General features: G+C 27.5%; 1 long non-coding RNA gene across 2 annotated transcripts; it reads right to left on the bottom strand.

The window, feature by feature from the left end:
• Window positions 1-548: 548 nt before the first annotated feature.
• LOC137831153 (uncharacterized) lies at window positions 549-3,875 on the bottom strand. 2 transcript variants are annotated; one of them, XR_011084358.1, is made up of 5 exons: window positions 3,683-3,875; window positions 3,318-3,375; window positions 2,693-3,123; window positions 877-951; window positions 554-773 (listed from the first exon to the last, which is right to left on the bottom strand). It is a non-coding gene; the product is annotated as an uncharacterized lncRNA (long non-coding RNA). The 2 variants fall into 2 exon arrangements; XR_011084357.1 differs by lacking the exon at window positions 877-951 and having other exon boundaries at window positions 549-773.
• Window positions 3,876-6,643: the final 2,768 nt, after the last annotated feature.

Genomic DNA, 6,643 nt, shown 5'->3' with positions numbered 1-6,643 from the left:
TGAAGTTATTTTGCATAGAAAATCCACAAATACATCATAATTACATGACTTGTCAAAGTTATAACAGAAATCAATAAAATCTTATTTACCTCATTTTTTTGTGAAAATCCTAACATCACTACAAGAAAAAGTGTTTTTAGAAATTAAATTTTTGGTTTCTAAAATGATAAAATTAGTCACTAACTTAATTAGAAACTAATTTAGAAACTAACAGACTTAAGTGGCTAAAATCATGGTCGCTAATTTTAGATATCAATTTAGATTCTAATTTAGAAACCAATTTAGTTACCATTAAATAAAAACCAATTTAGTGACCAATTATATAGAAACCAATTTAGTGACCAATTATATAGAAACCAATTTAGTGACCAATTATATTGAAACCAAATTAACAACCAATTTCACTGAAACCAATTTAGTGACCAAAATATATAGAAACTCATTTAGTGACCAAATATATAAATACTAAAAAATGGTCACTATATTGGTCTCTAAATAATGTAATTTATTTTAAAATATTATTATTATTATTATTATTTAATTAATTATTTAATTTTTAATTTTTTAGAACTTTTTAATAATTTTTTATCAAATGTAAAAATCAATTCATTTGAAATATTTTAAGTTCTCATGCTGCATCTAAAACTAGTATCAATACTGGTATGTACATGAAGGAAATTGGATATTTAAAAGGTTCCACAACCATCCTCTTTGAATATGATCTTAAATGAGTGTGTGGAGTCAAGTGCTCTATGTTGGTCATTTGTAAATACCTGTTACAAATAAAATAGTTCAGAATTTAGGATCCATAATTTTGATACAACAACAAAAAGGATAGGAGTCAGATGTCTAGCAAAAACATAACCCTTTACTTACAACAGGCTCAACATGTCCAGAAAGATTTTTGCAGTGAAATATTAGCTTGTTAAATTTTTCACCAGTGAGGTAAAACTGCATAATTAATGAATGAAGAACTAAGGATAAACTCTGAACAAATATATATATGTTTTAACAATCTACAAACCAAATAAAAGTAAATACAATGATGAGTAATATATATACGTGTTACCCCAATTTTCTAATCTAGTGAAGTTCGACTTTAAAATAAAATTGATTGTAGTGAATTAAGTGAAAACATCACTTTTCCAATTAACAAGTTAACCAGTTAGTTAGATGGGGGCAGAGAATAAAAGGGGAATTATACAGGGAAAGGGGGCAATCATAAAAATTAGGGAATTAGGGGACAAATGGGAGAGTAGTAGAGGTCTCTAGAATACATGTGGTTCAACTATATAATTTTCTTTTTCCAATAAACAAGTCTTTGTTTTCTTCTAGTTGTTTCTCTCTGATCCTCTCTCTACTAAATTATACTCGCATGTCACCTCTACTAATCTACATTTACTTCAAAAAAGAAATTAAGAATAACAATTATTTGCACATCAGATTATTTTGAAACTTCTAACACCATATATCAAGTTCCAACCAATCTGACAGACTAACATCATAAAATCTACATTCCTAGTTTTCAGAGAGTTAAATTAAAACTAGTCAAACAATCATAATTGGTTATTCCCTGAGAACCAACAGGCCTAAAACTCCACCATCACAGGATTCACACAGAAATCACACACAATTATTTACTGTAACTGTGAAATATGAATCTGAATTAAAAAATAATTTGTATATTTGATCATGAACTTAAATTACATAAAAGCAGAAAAGAAGATAGCCTAGAGAAATAGTATTATATAAAGATGGATGCAAAATAAATAGATAGACATGTTTGTTGAATATAGACAGTACACAAACATATGGATTAGAAAGTGATATAGGGTGGCTGTTATCCTAGATTAAAATTACTGCACTCACTCACTCTTCGATGAAGCTAATATGTATGATTATGTTACAAGGTTGTGGTTCCATGACATTGACAACAGACACTTCCCCATGCTCAAAAACACACCGGTTTTGCTTTTTATGGCTAAAAATTTGTCCCCTCCCATTCTTCCTTTCCTTTCATCCTTCCACATTTTACAATCACCCTCCATTTCCATGTCACTAATCACACACTTGGAAAAGATAGAATAACTAAATTAACCATTTTTTACTGTTTTATTCTTATTAATATTATTATGTAGACTGGTATAGGAAACACGGAAGAGAAGAAATGATTAACAGTGGTTAAAGTTAAAACATAGTATGATTAAAAATGTTGAGCTGAGGGAGTTTAGGAAATGGAAATTGGGGTTGGGATGAAAGAAAGTATTGAGTTGTCAGGAGCTACACACAGGGAGGGAAGTGGAACAGTAAAGTGAAGCTAGAAGACTACATGCAAAGCTAAGTTATGCAGATGAATTGATAGTTCTTTACAGATTTCAGTTTGAGTCAATTACTTTGTATCTGAATTACTTTGTAATTTACACTATTTTCACTTCTATCTTAAAAATTCCTTGACTATCAGTCCTAACTGACCGAAGCAAACATTCTTCCCAATATAAATTAAATATTTTAGTATAAGTTAGGCTCTATTATTTTTGCCTAAGCTGAAAAGGGACATTTACATAAAAGGCATGTTAAGGCTAAATAAACATATAATCGTTACTTTTGCTTTTATGAGTACCGAAACGCAATAAAATAGTATTGGGAATTTGGGAGTATGGACTAAAGCTGTGTATTGGTTGGAATGTCTTACCAGGTAAAGGATAATCATTTAGCGTAACTGTGTCCAAGTTTTCTTGAAACACAAAAACTTCAGGTTTGTCATGCACTAGACTGCTTGTTTTCCCCTCATTACCTAGATTCTCTTCTTATTGAAACTCAAAGGCAACCTTCAATCACATGGACTTGGACATAAAAACTACAATTGAACTTCTTATTGCAAGAGAGGGAAAGGGGCCTTCAACGATTTCCAATTCCATACGAACTTCTTATCCTTACGTAAGTTATCTTCTTTGCTATCTTTAGCCTTTGATTTGGAATCAAGTAACAGGGATTTGGAAGATTTTGAATTCTGGAAGAGCTTTTCTCTATGCACAGAGCTTTGTCTACGCTTTCAACACCTTTTAATAGAAAATTCTTCTCCTCTTTGCCACTCCTCTTACCACCTTCAACTCTAGACATTATCTTTTGTCCACATACCAACAAAAGGATAAAAAAAAAAAAAGTTAATTCAAATGACAAATAACATGATCCAGAATTTAATTAAAAAAAAAACGCATTCATGAAACATGAACAAGAAAATAGAATGAAATAGAACAAACTAATAAATTTCATATATGAAAATGGAAGAGGGACATGATGAGTGGATAAGGTATTACCGGGTGGAGTTCAAAAGGATCGAAAACATCACAAGAAGGTGGAAGAAAAATTCAAAATCTGCAACGAAACATATCAAGATTAGAAATCACAGTTTTATTCAAACACTTGGAAAAAGTAATATTTCTCGTAGATTCTTAGAGATTGTAAATGAGGAAATACAACCTAGAACAAAATCTAGGTATTCAAACACTTGGAAAAGGTTCAAAGTTTTTGTAGATTCCGAGAGATCGTAAATGAGGGAATACAACATAGAACATAATCTAGGGTTTTAAGATCCACATTAAGTAAAGTTGCGCGGAACTTCCATGAGCAAGCACACAAATAAAAGGCAAAGGGCGAAAATGGAGCACCAATCGAAACTTACTTGAAGAGGTTAGCCATTGCTACAGGATGTGTTGTCATCGCCGTTGTTGCAGGGTGAGTTGTCGTTGCCGTCGCCGTGGTCATTGCCGTTGCAGTGCGTGCGTTTGCAGAGTGTGTTTCCAGAGGGCTTTTGTGCACGGTAAGTTTACAGAAATATAGATGAACAAAAAAGTTAAAGAGAGACTTTGAAATTCAAAAACCTGTAGTTATTTGCTCATATTTAAAAAAATTAAATAAGTTTTTGAAAAATATGCATCTTTATTTAAATTAATTTTTTAATTTTTTAATTTAAATAATAATTTAAATTTATAATTAATTTAATTTTATATTTAAATAAAGTTAAAATATTAAAAATACTATTTTTAAATTGATATCAATTATTTTAATATTATACTAAAATTAATAAATTAGTAAATTTATTTATATCGATTTAAAATATTTTATAAATTAATAATTAATAATTAATTTTATAAAATTTAATTACTCTAAAATTAACATCTAAATTACTAAAAATTTAAGTATCAATGATTAGAAACTATAAATTTAGTTTCTAATTTTATTATTTTTAGACACCAAAAGTTAGTTTCTAAAATAGATTAAAAGTTTAAAAAAAATGTTTCTAATTACATTTTAACAAGAAACTAAAAAAATGTCTCTATAAAAAAACCTTTTTTTTATTTTATTATTAGCTACCAAAAATATAGTTTTTAATTATATTATAATTTTTATTAATAATAGATACCATTTTAATAACTAATAATTTTTAGTTTATAAAATGGTATCTAAATTAGTTATTATAGAAACTATTTATTTTTTGTTTCTAAATTAGTTACCATTCAATCATTTTCTTGTAGTGCATAGTCACTTTCAACCAAATCATTTTCATTGCCCACAAACTTCATTAAATGAACTATTCCATATCGGACATCTTATCTACTTCATCAAATATTTTGCTTCAAAATTGGGATTACATCTCCATAATTCAACAATTACTCTTATAATTACACACAAAATGAATGATAGATAACACCTTTATTATCATTTTATCAATTATTAAAATGAAGATTTCAAATGATAAGTCAAACATTTTAAAACTAAGTCAAATTTATGACCTTAAGGTATTTTTAGATACAAAAAATACCATTTGGATAATTCAAAAGGTATTTCCATATATGGAAATGCATTCCAGATTGTACATTCTATAAGGTATTTTCATATCCATAAATGCATATCAGATTATACAATCTAGAATGTATTTTCGGATGTGGAAAATATTTTCCAAATTGCACAATTTAGAATAATCTTGCTAGGTGATAAAATTTGAAAGGTACTTTTAGATATGGAAATATCTTCTTGTTTATACAACCCAAAATGTGTTTTTCTATCTCTTCTTAAATGCATTCTAGATTGTATAATTCAAAAGGTATTCCAGATCTAAAAAAAGTCTTCAGGAATCTAAAAAAGTTATATCTAGAATCTAAAATATAAATTTCTATACTAAATTGCACAATTCGAAATGCAACAAATCCAACCTATTAGCTTCTAAATTTTATAATTCAGAAAATCTCTTGATTCCATAATAGAAAAAAAAACACATGAAACACTAACCAGAAACGAAATGCAACCACCTACCAATATCACCACCGACTATCTCTAACTAGCACCACCAACCACGAAAGTAAGAAACAACAAGAATTTCACCACAAAATTCATCACAAGCTTCATGAAACTCTAACCAATAAACACCAAAATCCAAATCCATTTTCAGAAGGGTATTTCTGAAATCTAAAAATGTATGGAGTTGCAGGTGGAAACCATGGGGTGCAGGAAGAAATTGTCCCTATTTTGATGTGAACTCTAGTCATACGTTGGGCTTACTATAAGATCAATGTTGGGTTTTGTGTGGGCTGCAGCTTTAGGCCTCAACCCTATTACATTTGTTCTGGTAATACTTCCTACAAAGTCAATCCAAATTGATATAGTAATAATATCTACAATTTTTAAGGTGCAGCTAAAAATTTAGGGAAAAACACTTATTTCCCTTAAAATTTACCCCTTATACAAATAAACACTCTAAACTTAAAATTTACTTTAATTACTCCCCAACTTTATCTTATTTACAAATAGACATCTTGAACTCTAATTTTGTTGCAATTAATATTTAAACTTTGTCTTTTCTACAATAGACACCTACAATTTTTTTTTTATTATAATTACTTTTTTAAAACTTATTATTTTTTTTAAAATAATTTTTTAACAACTTTAAGTTAAAGAATATAATAGTAATGATAATTATTTAGTTCAAAGATGTTACAAAAAATATTTGTAACAAAATACAAGTTTTAAGAAACAGTTATAATAAAATTAAAACTTTATGTGTTGATTTACAAAAAAAATTATAAAATTTAAGGATTAATTGAAACAAAAATAAATTTCAAGGTGTCTATTTGTAAATAGAATAAAGTTTGGGGATTAATTAAGACAGAATTAAAATTTAGAATGTTTATTTATAAAAAGAGTAAAGTTTAGAAGGGTTAGATGCTCTAAAAAAAATACTAGTTCCTACTTTATGTTCCAAGGTTTCTATCTTTTTATACTTCTTTTATACAACTTTATTCAGTAAATATCACATAAACTTGGTATGTATGAATTTATCATACATGTCTACTGACCACACATGAAAGTATGAGGTTTTATGTTTATCAGGATATAGAAAACATAACTTCTTTTAATAGAATAACTATTTGAGATATGGGCTAAAAAAAATAATTTAGAAAAAAATTCACATACACAAAATGTACAAAAGAAAAAGGTATTATAATATATATATATATATATATATATATTAATGATAATAAAAAAACAAAAAAAAATTACTATGTTAGAAAAATAATATATTAGATGAATAAAATATTTTTGAATAATATATACAAACACTTTAATACCACAAGCACTTAAATAT

The sequence above is a fragment of the Phaseolus vulgaris genome, chromosome 11 (assembly GCF_000499845.2).
Source record: "Phaseolus vulgaris cultivar G19833 chromosome 11, P. vulgaris v2.0, whole genome shotgun sequence".
Lineage (NCBI taxonomy): Eukaryota > Viridiplantae > Streptophyta > Magnoliopsida > Fabales > Fabaceae > Phaseolus > Phaseolus vulgaris.
The sequence above is the reverse complement of the archived record's forward strand: the minus strand, read 5'-3'. Positions and strand labels throughout refer to the sequence as shown.